General features: G+C 37.6%; 1 protein-coding gene across 5 annotated transcripts in view; it reads right to left on the bottom strand.

Annotated features, from left to right (window-relative positions):
• Window positions 1–14,393, bottom strand: part of LOC150038995 (inactive ribosomal protein S6 kinase delta-1-like) — a 152,286-nt gene that overhangs the window by 72,263 nt on the left and 65,630 nt on the right. The window lies entirely within an intron of this gene.

Raw genomic sequence — 14,393 nt, 5'->3', positions numbered from 1 at the left:
GCCCAGTCCCGAGTTCAATCCTAGGACCAAAAAAAAGTAAACATTTTTTTAATTTAATCTGAAAATTAACTTCATTTCGTGAAATGAAGTTGCAATTTTGCAACTTTTCTAAATAGTTTTCACAACTTTTATGTTATTGTATTTCTTCTCTCCTTCAAAAGTAACCAAAGGAACATAGGCTCAATGGTTTTCCTCATTTGTAATAATTAGTACACATATAGGACCCTCCTAGCAGAGGATCACAATAATTCAAAAGCTGTGCATGTAAGGTCATATAGGATGAGACAACAAAATGAACTCTAGGATATGAAAACAAGAGCTTTACCTTGTGTGACTGTTGTTCTTAATGTACTATGTTATTTCTTTTCTCTCTTTTTCTCCTTTTGGTTAATCTCATGTGGTTACTATATCTGACTTTGTTCCCTGGTATATTATATATGCATTTATTTGTTTATTTGAAATAGGGAAGGGAAGGGGGAAAAACAAGAAGATTGGGAGGGGGTTGAAGGAAGAAAAGGGAGACAAAAACATTAGAAGGGGCATCAATGTTCAAGAAGTCATCCACCTACTGCCTGGCAAATGTAACTGTAACCCCTCTATATATTGCCCCAACAATAAAATAAAATAAAATGTAACACATAAATATTATTTATGAAGAATATTCCTCCTAGAGGATTTCTATTGTTTTTGTGTATGTGTGCCAGTCCTGGTATTTTTAACTCAGCATCTGGACACTGCCTCTGAGCTTCATTTGCTCAAGACTAGTACTCTTCCACTTAAGCCACAGTTCCACTTCTGTTTGGGTTTTGGGGTTTTTTGCTTTTTTTGCTGATAACTGGAGATAAGAGTCTCACAAGTGGCTCAAGGAACAGGGTGGTAGCCTTCAGCTGAAGAGCTCAGGGACAGTGCTCAGGCCCAGAGTTCAAGTCCCACGACGAACCAAAAAAAAAAAAAGTCTCATAGACATTCCTGTCCAAACTAACTTTGAACCATGATCCTCAGATCTCAGCATCCTAAGTAGCTAGGATTACAGGTGTAAGGTACTAGGAGCCTGGCTTCCATTGCTTATTAATTGAGGAATAATACATATTTGATGATTCCTGTTCCTCATTACCATAATTGCAATATAATTATTATAATAGTATGCTCTACCTCTGCTCTAAAATTTTTCTGAACCTAAAGTTTTAGGAGGCTTTTCTTTTTCTTTTTCTTTTTTTTTTTTTTTTTTGCCAGTCCTGGGCTTGAACTCAGGGCTTGAGCACTGTCCTTGGACTTTCTCAAGGCTAGAACTCTACCACTTGAGCCTCAGCACCACTTCTGGCTTTTTCTATATATGTGGTACCAAGGAATCGAACCCAGGTCTTCGTGCATGCTAGGCAAGCACTTTAACCACTAGGCCAAACTTCCAGCTCTTTAGGAGGCTTTTCTACTCAGTTGTAAGTGGAAATAAATTATAAAAATCTATAACATACTTTGAAGATAAAGCATGCCGCATAGATAACCACTACTCACCATGTTGACACACTCCCAAATCTATGTTTTATGGCTTACAGTCTTGGACAGTTATTCCTATTACAAACGGTTCTTCACATTTCAGGTTCTGCCTTTCATGGCCTAACCTAAACCTCCATTTAAAATCCTGAGATCACCTTTCACTCAACCTGCAATAGAAACGGTGGCACTTTTGCTTTCTGATTCAGTATGGTAAAGCTTCAAATTTGCTCTATTCAAAAATAAATAAATTTACCTTAAAATTATAAGGCAAATGTCAAGTCAAACTGCCTATTTGTAGAACACCTAGTTATGATTTAAAATAGTTTTAACCATACTTTGTAACCAAATCACTGCATTTTAAACTTTTGACTTTTCTGCCACTTTGTAGGCAGTTTCCATAGTAGCAGAGAAACAACGAACAATCAGCTGAAATAGATTCCTGCTAATGATGGTGGGACTACTTCCATCAAAACTACAACCAAGAAATGGAAATACCGGGCAACTTTTTTAATTAAGTAATTCAAAGATGGATAGGGAGATCGATAGATGCTATGAGTCTTCCCTTACAGTCCCTTGAAAGGAGTTCATTGACAATGCTGCTTAACGACAAGCAAAGATGAAAACTATCCCTCACAAAGACCTGCTTTTTGCACATCTACTGAGGTCCATCAGTACCAGGAAGCAAAGGTAAACCTACATATTTCCAAGACAATTCTACCAGATCTAATCACTGGTAAAGTGTGGCTTTAAAAATGTTAAAGCTTCTATGATATACAAACCCTTAGCCTAATTGTGATTAAGTTCTAAATACTAAGTCCCAGTGATTGTAAATAGAGAGTCCCTCCTTCAACACTTGTTTGCTAAACTTGTCATTTAAAATATGATGTAAAAATCAACATTAATAAATTCTCTAATAAAAAAAAATGTTAAAGCTGAGCCAGGGACCAGTGCCTCATACCTGTAATCCTAGATAATCAGGAGGCAAAAATCTGAGGATCATGGTTCAAAGCCAGCCCAAGACATAAAGCCTGTGAGACTCTTATTTCCATTAACCACCAAAAAGCCAGAAGCAAGGCTGAGCTGTGACTCAAGTGGTAGCGTACTAGCCACAGGGCAAAAACTTAGGGACATCACCCTGGTCTTGAGTTCAAGCTCCCGGACTGGTCCAAAAGGGGGGGAAAAAACCTGTTTGTACTAGATGTGTCGACAATACATTTGTAATCTCAGGAGTTGGGAAGTTAAGCTAGGACAATGAAGAATTAAAAACCAGCTTGGCATCTTTACAGTAAAACTTAATTAAAAACAAATAAATAGTCAGGGTTCAGTGGTTCACGCCTATAATCCTAGCTACACAGGAGGCTGAGATCTGAGGATCAAGGTTCAAAGCCAGCCCAGGCATAAAAAGGACCTCAGACTCCAACTAACCTCTAGAAAACGGGAAGTGGGACTTGGCTGAAGGGTATGGCAGTAGTCCTGAGCTGAAGGGCCCAGGGACAATGCCCAGTCCCAGGGGTAGAGTGGTAGCCTTGAGCTGAAGAGCTCAGGGACAGCGCCCAGGCCAAGTTCAAGCCCCATGACCCACAAAAGGAATAAAATAAATAAATAAATATAAAATAAAAGGGCCAGGAGTTTTGGCTAGTGGTAGAGTACCTGTGTGGCATGCATGAAGACCTAGGTTGGGTTCGATTCCTCCATATCACATACACAGAAACAGCCGGAAGTAATGCTGTGGCTCAAGTGTTAGAGCTCCAGCCCTGAGTTCAAGCCCCAGGACAAGTAAAAAATAAAATAAAATATAAAATAAAAGACAGCTTGGGCTACACAGAGAAAGTCTCAAAAACCACAAAAGTATAAATTAGAAAGTTTAATTCACTCTAATATCCTTGGTTTCTTATAGAAAGGGAGGGCCGGGTGAAGGCGGCCAGCCTTCTCGGTCTCGTCTTAGTCAGGGCGTGTTCTCTTTGCCCTTCCTGCTGGTCAGGGGGCAAAGAGTGCTAAAAACCCCGACAATAGCGGATCTTCACTGTAAAACATACATGTACTTACTCACATGCATGTTCACAAATGGAGTCCATAATGACTCCTATTCAAGGAAAACTAAGTTACCAAGGTAGCTAGCTCATATATCTATCATATCTTCAAAGGCATAGCCAGAAACTTCACTGTTCTGCAAAGTGGGTAAATAACTTAAATTCTACTGAAGTTAAACCAATACCTTTGAAGAGTCTCTCTATATTTCTACATTATTCAGATAAAGGAATAATTTCCATTGGGCATCCACAATCATGGGAGAAAACTGTTCCCATTACTTAATAACAATGAGATTAATTTTAATTGTCAAATCGACTAGACTGATACCTAAAAACTAAGTAAAGCATACCTCTGAGTATGTCAGAGAGGGGTTTCCAAAGATGATTTTCAGAATATGGGAAGTGAACTGAGTAGAGAAGACCTACCCTGAAAAGGGACAGCACCCACCCCCCCACCCCCCGCCAATTAACTGAAAGCCAGGCAGAACAAAAAGCCAACAAAGCCTGGACACCAGTAGCTCATGTCTATAATCCTAGCTCAGGAGGCTGAGATCTGAGGATTGAGGTTCAAAGCCAGCCCAGACACAAAAGACCATAAGACTATCTCCAAATAACCACCTGAAAACCAGACGTGGCACTGTGGCTCTGTGGTAGAGCCTTGAGCTGTAAAGTTCAGGGACAGCACCCAAGCCCTGAGTTCAAACCCCACAACCTACCCCGCCCCCCAAAAAGCCAGCTTGTTTGTCTGCACAAATTCAATTACTCTTGAGTAGGTATTTGTTGATGCTTTTATTTGTTCTGCTTTCCTCTCCCAAGGTCAGCAGATACTAAAATCTCTGCTTTTGAATGTGAAAACCATCAGCCTCATACCAGTGCCTGACTCCTCTGGGAGCTTCCAGCCTTAGACTAGGACAGTATCATTAGTCACTATTGTTCTGAGGTTCTTGGTTTCTTGGCCTGAGCAACTAGTAGATCTCAAGCCTACAGAGGATCATTGTGAGTTTAATCAGCCTCCAGTTAAGTAGCCAAATTAATGTTACCTCTTACATAGACATAGAGAGGATAGATACATATATATGTATGTATGTGTATATATATATATATATAGATTCTAGAGGACTCGAGAAATATCAAGAGTTAAATACATTATGAGATATATCTTATACAGACTATAATAACCTTATCTCAGCTTCTAATTTCTGATCAGGAACGAGGATGTACATAATATAAGTGTGTGGTCTATGCAGCAATAGGATATGAAAGTGAGTAATATATAAGAAAAAAAATCTCAAAGTCATTAAACTTTCTAGAAACACTGGACTATTTTGTAGTTCTCTGGACACCAGTTCTGACTTTAAGTCACAAGTCAAATAACTCATTACAGTAGAATATGGAGATTCTAAACTTATCCAAGAAGTCATCCATAGATCTAGTCAACCTTAGACTAAAAACTCTGAAACCATGAAAATGAATATTTCCTCCTTTTAAATCACTTCTCTCATAAAAAGCTAAGTAATACTAAAGTCTTTTATGACACTTTAGGAAAGCTGCTGGGGTGTGTGTGTGTGTGTGTGTGTGTGTGTGTGTGTGCGCGCGCGCGCGTGTGCGCTCGAGTGCACATGCTAGTATTAGAAGCTTGAACTCAGGGCCAGGGCACCCAGCTAGTGCTCTACCACTTGAGTTGCTTAACTGGAGATAAGAGTTTCAAGCACTTTCCTGCCCAAGTTGGCTCCAAACCGTGATCCTCATTTCTCATCCTCCTGAATAACTAGGATTACAGACATAAAGCACTAGTGCAGTCTCTAAACCAACTTTAAATATAAATAAGAGAGACTGATTTTGGCCTTGTGGCAGCACACCACCAGAGTCTAAGCACTTGAAATTCTGGAACAGGGTCTCCCTATTTAATCCCTGTCCTCAAAAAATAAAATAAAATAAAACTGAACTAGATATTCTTGATTCTATTGCTTGGGTAAGAACAGGAAAATACAGAGCTGGGACAAGTACAGATGAGTTAGGCAACAGAAGATGGAAAAAAAATAGATACAAAAATCTGTGCCTATTAGACAAAATAGCAGAGTAGAATCAAAGGAGAGAGCTTAGATGACAGAAAAACATGAAGGAAAATAAGAGCTTCAAAGAAGTATACATCTCACTACAGAAAAGGAATACAGAAGTACTGAGCCCAAAAGTGACATGGCTGCCCTAAAAGAGACTCACTGTCTTTATATAATTTTGTTAAAAAAAAAAAGTGCCATAATAGTGTCAATGAGGAAAAGATAGAAGAGGCAAGAGAAAGCTGACCCTCACATAACTTTGTTACCCAGGAATTTGCTTAGGAAACAAGGCTCTTTGCTCATTTATTTACCCACATGAGAGCAAAAAGACATTTTTATTCAGGGAATAAAAAAAAAATCTGTTTCAGAAACTCTTATATCTTATATCTTATTCATTAAAAAGAATATTGTAAACATTATTGGTTCAGAAAAAAAGAAAAACAAAACTAGATAAAGAACTGGCCAATTTAGATTTCTTGAAAGACATGATGTCTATATCTACCTTTCTTGGGAAATTTTAAGGACACTTTGGATACATGGAACTTAATCTCCACATAAGATTCTACTAGTCACATCATATACTTTCATCTCTATTTCTCTGCTCCTCAAAGACTTTCCAGGCTGGGCTTAGTTCAAGCCTTACCACACTAGAACATCCCAACCAATCTGGAGAGGCTGGGATGAGATTTATTTCTTGTTGCTTTCTCCTTTTCTTTGCTTTAAAAATACAACAACTTCAGTCACATAAAAGAATACTTCTGTTCAAAATGGCCTTGGTAGCCACAGATTTTTTTTTAAGTGCTGATTTATTATATTTAATGTGTTTTGTTCTTTTCAGGTATAGCCTGCAATTTTTGCTTTATGCTAAGTGTTCTGATAACAAAAGGCAACCTTGAGATAAACAATAATTTATGGTTCTACATATCTACCACAATGCCAAAGCCATCAGCTCTCTGTGTAGAACATGAACTGGTCAGTTAGGGACTCTCCTTATATTTGCATTTAGCTACTATTCATGGTTTTCCAAACCCAATCATTATGAGACTGCTAGAAGTTCAAAAAGTCATCAAAGGATAGTAAAAGCAAATGCTACAATAATATTCATGCTCAGGTTATTGCCTCAATTGAATGCTTTCAATGGTACTTAGCAATTTTTCTACTATCAGTAATAATGAATGAAAACAAGTGCCACTAGATCATAGTGTTAAATGCCTACAGATTCAACAATTTCTGCTCAGTAACTTACTTTTCCCATGTTTTACAATTTTAAATCAGGCAAAAGACTTTCATAAATTTCTTTTGAGATAACACTGTCAAGCCACTCTTCGAATATTTGCTTGTCAGTTTTTTGTTGTTGTTTGTTTTTGTTTTTGCCAGTCCTGGGCTTGAGCTCAGGGCCTGAGCACTGTTCTTGAACTTTCTCAAGGCTAGAGCTCTACCACTTGAGCCTCAGAACCACTTCCAGCTTTTTTCTATGTATGTGGTACCAAGGAATCAAACCTGGGTCTTTGTGCATGGTAGGTAAGCACTCTACCACTAGGCCAAACTCCTGGCCTTATTAAAAAAAAAAAAAAAAAAAAAAAACCTCAGTATCTTATATAGCCCAGGCTAGCCTTGAAGATGATAAAAAGGGAGTTTTCATTTGAACCCAGAGCTGTATACATGCCAAGAAAGCCATATCCTTGGTCCTTGATAATACCCTCTTGTCCAAAGAATAATAACAGCAGCTTTCTGTTTCCCTGATGTTCCCAAGTCAAATGACTTTCAAAAAATGAGAATACCAAAAATTTTTTAAACAAATGGGAAATACTGAGGGAAAAAAGAATCATAATTGAAACTACAGGACAAAAATGTTACTTTGTAAAAAGTATGATCATGGAAAATTCAGAAATGAATCTCTAGAGAAAGGTTTGCCTGTCTTATAGGAAGTTTAAACCCTAAAGAGGGCTCTGTCACTCACAGCTGCGAGAGACTTGCTTGAAGAAGTGAAATAAACATGGGTCCAGTAACTTTCTTGTTTATATGATACTGAGTCACATTTTCCCTTTGCAATCAGGTAAAGATATCAGCAGAATTACTGATTATGAGTAGTCATCATCCACATCCTAAAAGTTTCATATGCTTTATTAAATGCATCCTTTGCATTAATAAGTTGACATAGTGTACATGTAAACTAAAATGTAGAGTAGACTCCATTTCATCTTCCTTCAGTCAGCTTTAACATGAAAAGGTTTATCTCCACATTGAAACAGTTCAACCAATGGATTACTAAATATTCCTACCATGTTATATTTAAAGCCAATTACAGGAATATAGAAATTTTCCCCCAGTGGCTCAGTCCTATAACCCTAGCTACTCAGAAAGATAAGCTCTGAGAATCATTATTCAAAGTTATCCAAGGCAATAGTTTGTGAGATTCTTAGCTCAAATAAACTACAGCAAGAGAGAGGGGGGAGAGGGGAGGGAGGGAGGGAAATAGGGAAGGAGGGAGGGAAGGAGGAGAGAAGAGGAGGAGAAGAAGAATGGAGCTAGGGCTCAGTTGGTAGAGCACTAGCCTGAGCAACTCAGGGATAAAGCCCAGGCCTCAGTTCAAGCTCTAGGATGAGCACAAAAAAAAGGAAGTTCTCAACACCATTTACTCCTGGCATCACCTTCTCTCTTAAGGAAAGATACCTAAGGATCACCAAGTAGATTCCAAACACATGGTTGTCTCCATGTTGTCACAGAACATTACAAGTAGAAGACCATGCAATAAAATTTAGTCAAAGGGAGAGATTCTGTTAAATGAAAAGAGAAGTGGATTGCTCTCTATCACCACTACAAAATCTAACACAGTAATTCCTTCTCCACAGCCATCTGCAGGGGCTAGGCTCCAACAGGCCAAGTGGATGCCTAAACCTCAGAATACCAAATCCTATATACAAGTACCAGGACAGTCAATCTGATAGGCAAGACAGACATTAAGGGACTGTTTTGTAGGTATACAACACAGATATGCCAAATGAAAGAACGATTGTGTCCTAGATGGGATGACACAAGATAGAGCAGAATGGCACCAGATTTCATCATGTTACCCAATATAGTACACAATTTAAAACTCAGGAATTGTAAATTTCTCAAATTTTCAATTATTTTCAGAACAGGGTTGACCATATATAACTGTAGCCATGGAAAATAAAATCAAGGTAAAGAGGGGTCTATTATGCTTTTATATCTAGGAATATCTTAATTACCTCCTTGTATAACTTAGTGTCTCTCACTTTCAATTGTTATATAAAATGCACATCAGGGAATGTCTGTTTAATTATTGTCTTCATCACTGACTGATGCAGCTGTAATGCACATTAAAGGAACACAGTCCAGACATGGAATGATTGGACTAAAAAGAGAATTCACATTTCAAAATAACATTTTGAAAAAGCTATTATAAAAGAATCAAGGGAAAATAGCCTACATACTCTAAGTAATTAGTCTGTAAATAAGATGAAGTCTAGAACTTGTCTTTATCCTGTTTGTAATCACAATTTTGAAAGATATATTTCTTATTAGCTTATAAAAGTAAAGCATGCGGGGCTGGGAGTTTAGCCTAGTGGTAGAGTGCTTGCCTAGCATGCACGAAGACCCAGGTTCGATTCCTTGGTACCACATACTTAGAAAAAGCCAGAAGTGGTTCTAAGGTTCAAGTGGTAGAGCTCTAGCCTTGAGAAAAATCCAAGGACAGTGCTCAGGCCCTGAGCTTAAGCCCAAGACTGTCAACAAAAAAAAAAAAAAAAAAAAAAAAAAAACGTAAAGCATGAATACACAGTGACACTCACTTTTGAGACCACACTGTAAACTGCTGAAAAAAAGTGGGTTTACATTTCAATACTTCTCAAGGAAGAACAGGAAAACTTTAATTCCAGACAATTTCTACATGACAAGGTTTAATTACAAAAATATAAACTATGGCCTATGTATTACTACTGTACAACTTAACTACAAAATAGGTTTTTCTCAAGTGCCTAATAATGTGTGAGTACTCAAATAATAGTAGTTTTCCATTTGTGGGCTTGTTTTGTTTTGCTTTTTAATTTCATTAGGTTTAGTTTACTCATGGATAACATTTTTTTCTGATCCAAATCAGCCCTCTCAATTTAATGTTTTTAAACTGCTACTAAAGATATAAAAATGTGCTGCTAGTAATGCTAGAGATGGTCTAATAAAAACCTTCAGAGATTCTCATCTATCCCTCTGCCTCTGCCACACAGCAGCTGTGCCTCACACAGATTCACATGAATGAAAATATTTAGATGAGAAAACACCCACTTAGTTTATTTTCCATATGACTTTCCTGTAATTATTTTGTAAACTGTTCACACAACAATACATAAAAACATCTGCAAAAACAGGTAATTAATGTGTCAAGCCAAACTAATGCATTTTTATGGTGGCCATGCTTCGTCAACTGTAATTATAACTCTTTTTTAAGCAAATGATGATGTGTTTGTTGCAATGTGCAAGTGGTTATTTTAGATGCTCTGTTTACTGTTCATACAATATGAATATAAAACTCCACAGCTACTTTATCCCACATCAATGCTTTACCTAGCTTTTTGCTAAAACAGGAAAGTGCTTCTCTTTTTCCAAGCTATAATTTCCAGTAAACATTTTTGTCATTAAAACATGAAATTCTCAACATAAATGTTGTCACCATAACAGCCAACAATTCAAGAGGCATATATCAGTAAACTACGATCTAGACATTCTTTCTTCAGTGGTAACCCAGTAAGAAATATATTTTATACCAGAATGCTCCAACATCCTAAGATTCTTCCAGTGCATATAGAGGGGATATCCCTAATGTACTGTTCTTCAAATTCAATTTATTCTATTAGAGTTTGGACTACATGAGAAATTACCAGTACACTGTTATTACTATTATTATATAAATATTGTGCACCAGTCATCATTCCAGACAGATTTCTGATGGCCCAGGGTACTGATCTCTAAAGTTCTCTGTGTCTATAGCCAAAATGTAGGAGTAAGGAAGAAGTACAACTCTATACTCTATTTTTTTCTATTGTTCCTCCTTAAAAACTAATGAACATTTTTTAAAATATCAGTAGTAAGAATACAGTCATAACACTGGATGTACATATTTGAAAATGGAACCAGAGAGTACGAGGGAATAGAGAGTTAACAGGGATAAAGACAATCATAGAAGGGGTGACACTGGTCAAGATGCACTACACTCATGAATTGACATGTTGAGTTGAAGCCACTTGGTATATATAGAGAGAGCTAATAAAAATTATTTTTAAAATCTGTGGTGATTAGTTATAGCAAAAAAACCTTAGATAACAGGTAATAAAGAACTCAGGGAAGCTGGGCAACAGTGGCTCATGCCTGTGATCTGAGCCTGAGATCTGAGAATAGAGGTTCACAGTCAGCCTGGGTAGGAAACTCCATAAGATTATCATCCCTAATAAACTACTCAAAAAAGTCAGAAGTGATGCTGTAGAGAGCTCACCTTGAGCAAAGAGAATCTCAGGGACAGCATCCAGGCCCAAAGTTCAAGCCCCCAGAACCGGGGAAAACTCGGCCAGAGGTTTGGCCTAGTGGTATAGTGCTTGCATAGCATGCACGAAGACCTGGGTTTGGTTCCTCAGTACCACATATATAGAAAAGGCCAAAAGTAGTGTTGTCGCTCAAGTGGTAGAGCTCTGTCTTTAAGAGAGCCCAAGGTCAGTCCCTGAGTTCAAGCCCCAGGACTGGCCAAAAAGAAGAAAAAAAAAAAAAAACCTTTCAGGGAACAATATTTTCTGTTTCCATACTCACATTTTTAGAAACTGTAAGAATTAGACATTATAAATCCAAGTTCACTTAGTTAATTCGACATAAATCTTTCTTAACTGAACTACTCCATTCTTAAATATATTAAAATTAATTTAATAGTTTTTCTTGAATATTAACTATTGTCCTACCCCATCTCTTCCCACAAAGATTAGAAAATATTATAGGAAATCAAATGAGTTTCTCAGTTTCTAACCCTGGGCTTCAGATCACATGCTTATTTAGAGGTACTTAAGCATGATGTCTGATCCAAGCAGGAAAGAAGCCCTAGTTTCAAGAGTAGTAAAAAAGGAAACACACAACACAAAACCAAGGAATGGGAACAAATCAGAAGACTGTCAAATTCAAGGTCAGATTAGCAACAAGTTTCAATACTGAACCCACTACTTAAACAGCTACAAATATAACAGTGTATATAATTAATGCCATTTCAAATGACCAAAATCTACACATTGCCAAATATTAAGCATACATATCTTCATACCTGTACAGAATACTGAAATAACAGGCAGGAGGCATTTTACATATATATTTGATATTTTCAATAGTTATCTTTATTGACTACTAACTGGTAATTAGAAAAATATTTAGAATTCTACTATTTATTATAATCTCCCCAAGAAGTCCTTCCTATGTGCTTTCTTTTTCTCCTTGAATAGGACCCATTTATATATAGTACATAGTCATTCTCCCCTTTAATTCTTTTTTTCAGTCATAGGGCTTGAACTCAGAGCTTGGGCACTGTACCTGAGCTTTTTCACTCAAGGAAAGTGCTCTATCACTTTGAATTATACCTCCACTTCCTCTTTTCAGGAGGTTAATTGGAGATAAGAGTCTGGTAGACTTTTCTATCTGGGCTGGATTCAAACTTCAACCAGATCTCAGGCTCCTGAATAGCTAGGATTATAGGCATGAGCCAGTGGCACCCAGCTTCCTTTAAAAATGTTTACAGAGACTTTCCTGTATACTAGGCACTATGCTAAAACATATAGTAATAAATAAGCAAATTCCTTCCTTTGGAAATACTATAGATAAATGAGACATTTATTCAATAAATAATGGCAAGAGAAATACATCATTTTACTGTAAACATGGTAAGAACTTGAAGAAAAAACATGAACAACGAAGGCCAGGAAATTTATTCTGGTCTGAACAGAAGTAAGGAAAGGCTTCCTTAAAGAAATGCAAAATGTGGGGCACAGCGGCTCACACCTGTAATCCTAGCTACTCCAGAGGCTGAGACCTGAGGATCAAGGTTCAAAGCCAGCCCAGGCACAAAAGGACCTGAGACTCTTATCTCCAATTAAACTCCAGAAAAAGAGAAGTGGGGCTTGGCTCAAGGGTAGGGTAGTAGTCTTGAGCTGAAGAGCTCAAGACAGAACCTAGGCCTAGTTCAAGCCCCATGACCCCCCCCCCCAAAAGAAAAAGAAAGAAAGAAATGCCAAATGTGAGCAAGGAGATCCGTCCACTGAGGTGTCATTAGCACTTCATGCACAGCTCCAGGAAAGTTCTACCCTAGGACCAGGAGGTAAAAGAAGGTCACTATGGCTAACAAAGCACAAATGAAGGGAAGTGATTCAAGATGATGAGGAAAGCAGAAGGCAAACCACACACAGCTTTGCAGGCCATGGTGGCTGCATTTCATCCTAAAAGCAATGGGTTTTCTGCTTGATATTCCCATCCCCTTATATGAGATGTCTTCACACATGCTGAAGCACATTTGTACTAAGATGCAAAATAGAGCACTTCACAGGCCCACTGGCTTCTGCTTACTACCAGGACTTTCTCAGGAAAGCCTATCTGCTGCTGTGACCTTCAGTCTTGGTTCACATTTGTTCTACCAGACTATTCCCTCCCAGTCACTTTCCAATTAATTCTTAGCAATCTAGGAGCCTCAACTACAGGTGCACCCTTTCCTTTAACACTGGGTCATCCCCAAGTTGGGCATGAACAGACAGCTCATAGTCCCAGTCCCAGTCCCAGTCCACCCTATGCCTCCACTGGGGAAAAGGCAAAAAGGAAGAGTAGCTTCCAAATGATTAGGCTATTACTGAGATGATAATGTCATATAATTAAGTCTACTTTTAGTACAGCTTTAATTATTAGAACTAAGTAGACTATATCAAGAGTTTCTTTCACACATCACTCTATCTCAAGCAGTTTCCTTAACATCTTGACTCTATGTGACATAAACAAGCAATAAGTAATGAACTAATATAGATACATTGCTATTAAATAGCAGTTTCCTTAACATCTTGACTCTATGTGACATAAACAAGCAATAAGTAATGAACTAATATAGATACATTGCTATTAACTATAATTGATAAGTTTATATTAAGCTTTACTCTATCACACAGCTATACAGATGCTGACATTATACAACGACATATCCACTATTAAAGTTTTACATAAAATCATTTCACTGTCTTAAACATCCTGATGTTTTGTGACTATTCCTTCTTTTCTTTTTACCCCCAAGTCCCCTTGCTCTATTATGTCAAATGAAGGTCCATATTCTCTGACCTTGGAATAGTAAAGAACAACGTTTCCTCTTGACTGCTATTACATAAGGAAAGTTAAAGGACTCCCTCTGTCTATACCTTTCAAAGTTTTTAACAGAAGGAAATATCATACTAGTTTTCATTTTTAAAAGACCACATCAGCTGTTGGATAAGAAAGAATGGATTAGAATCAAGTAAGAATGTGAGTAATAAAAGAGAAGGCACAAGGTGGCACTTTTAGAATCTCATAGTGAGATATTTGGCAAAATCTCTCCCTAGATAAAACTAAATTTATAAAAACATCAACTATATATAGAGACACACAAAAATATTTATACAAGTTGTTGAACTGCAGTAAAATAACAGTGGTCTACAAGTACTTTACTCCTATTTGCCCTCTATCCCTAGTACAATAGAGTAGTAGTAGCAGATGTGAGGACCAACTACATTCCGCTCACAGTGTTGAAGCACACCCT

The sequence above is a fragment of the Megascapheus bottae genome, unplaced genomic scaffold, assembly GCF_031878675.1.
Source record: "Megascapheus bottae isolate mThoBot1 unplaced genomic scaffold, mThoBot2.hap1 H_1, whole genome shotgun sequence".
Taxonomy (NCBI): Eukaryota; Metazoa; Chordata; class Mammalia; order Rodentia; family Geomyidae; genus Megascapheus; species Megascapheus bottae.
Note: the sequence above shows the minus strand (reverse complement) of the source record. Positions and strands in the feature narration are given on the sequence as shown.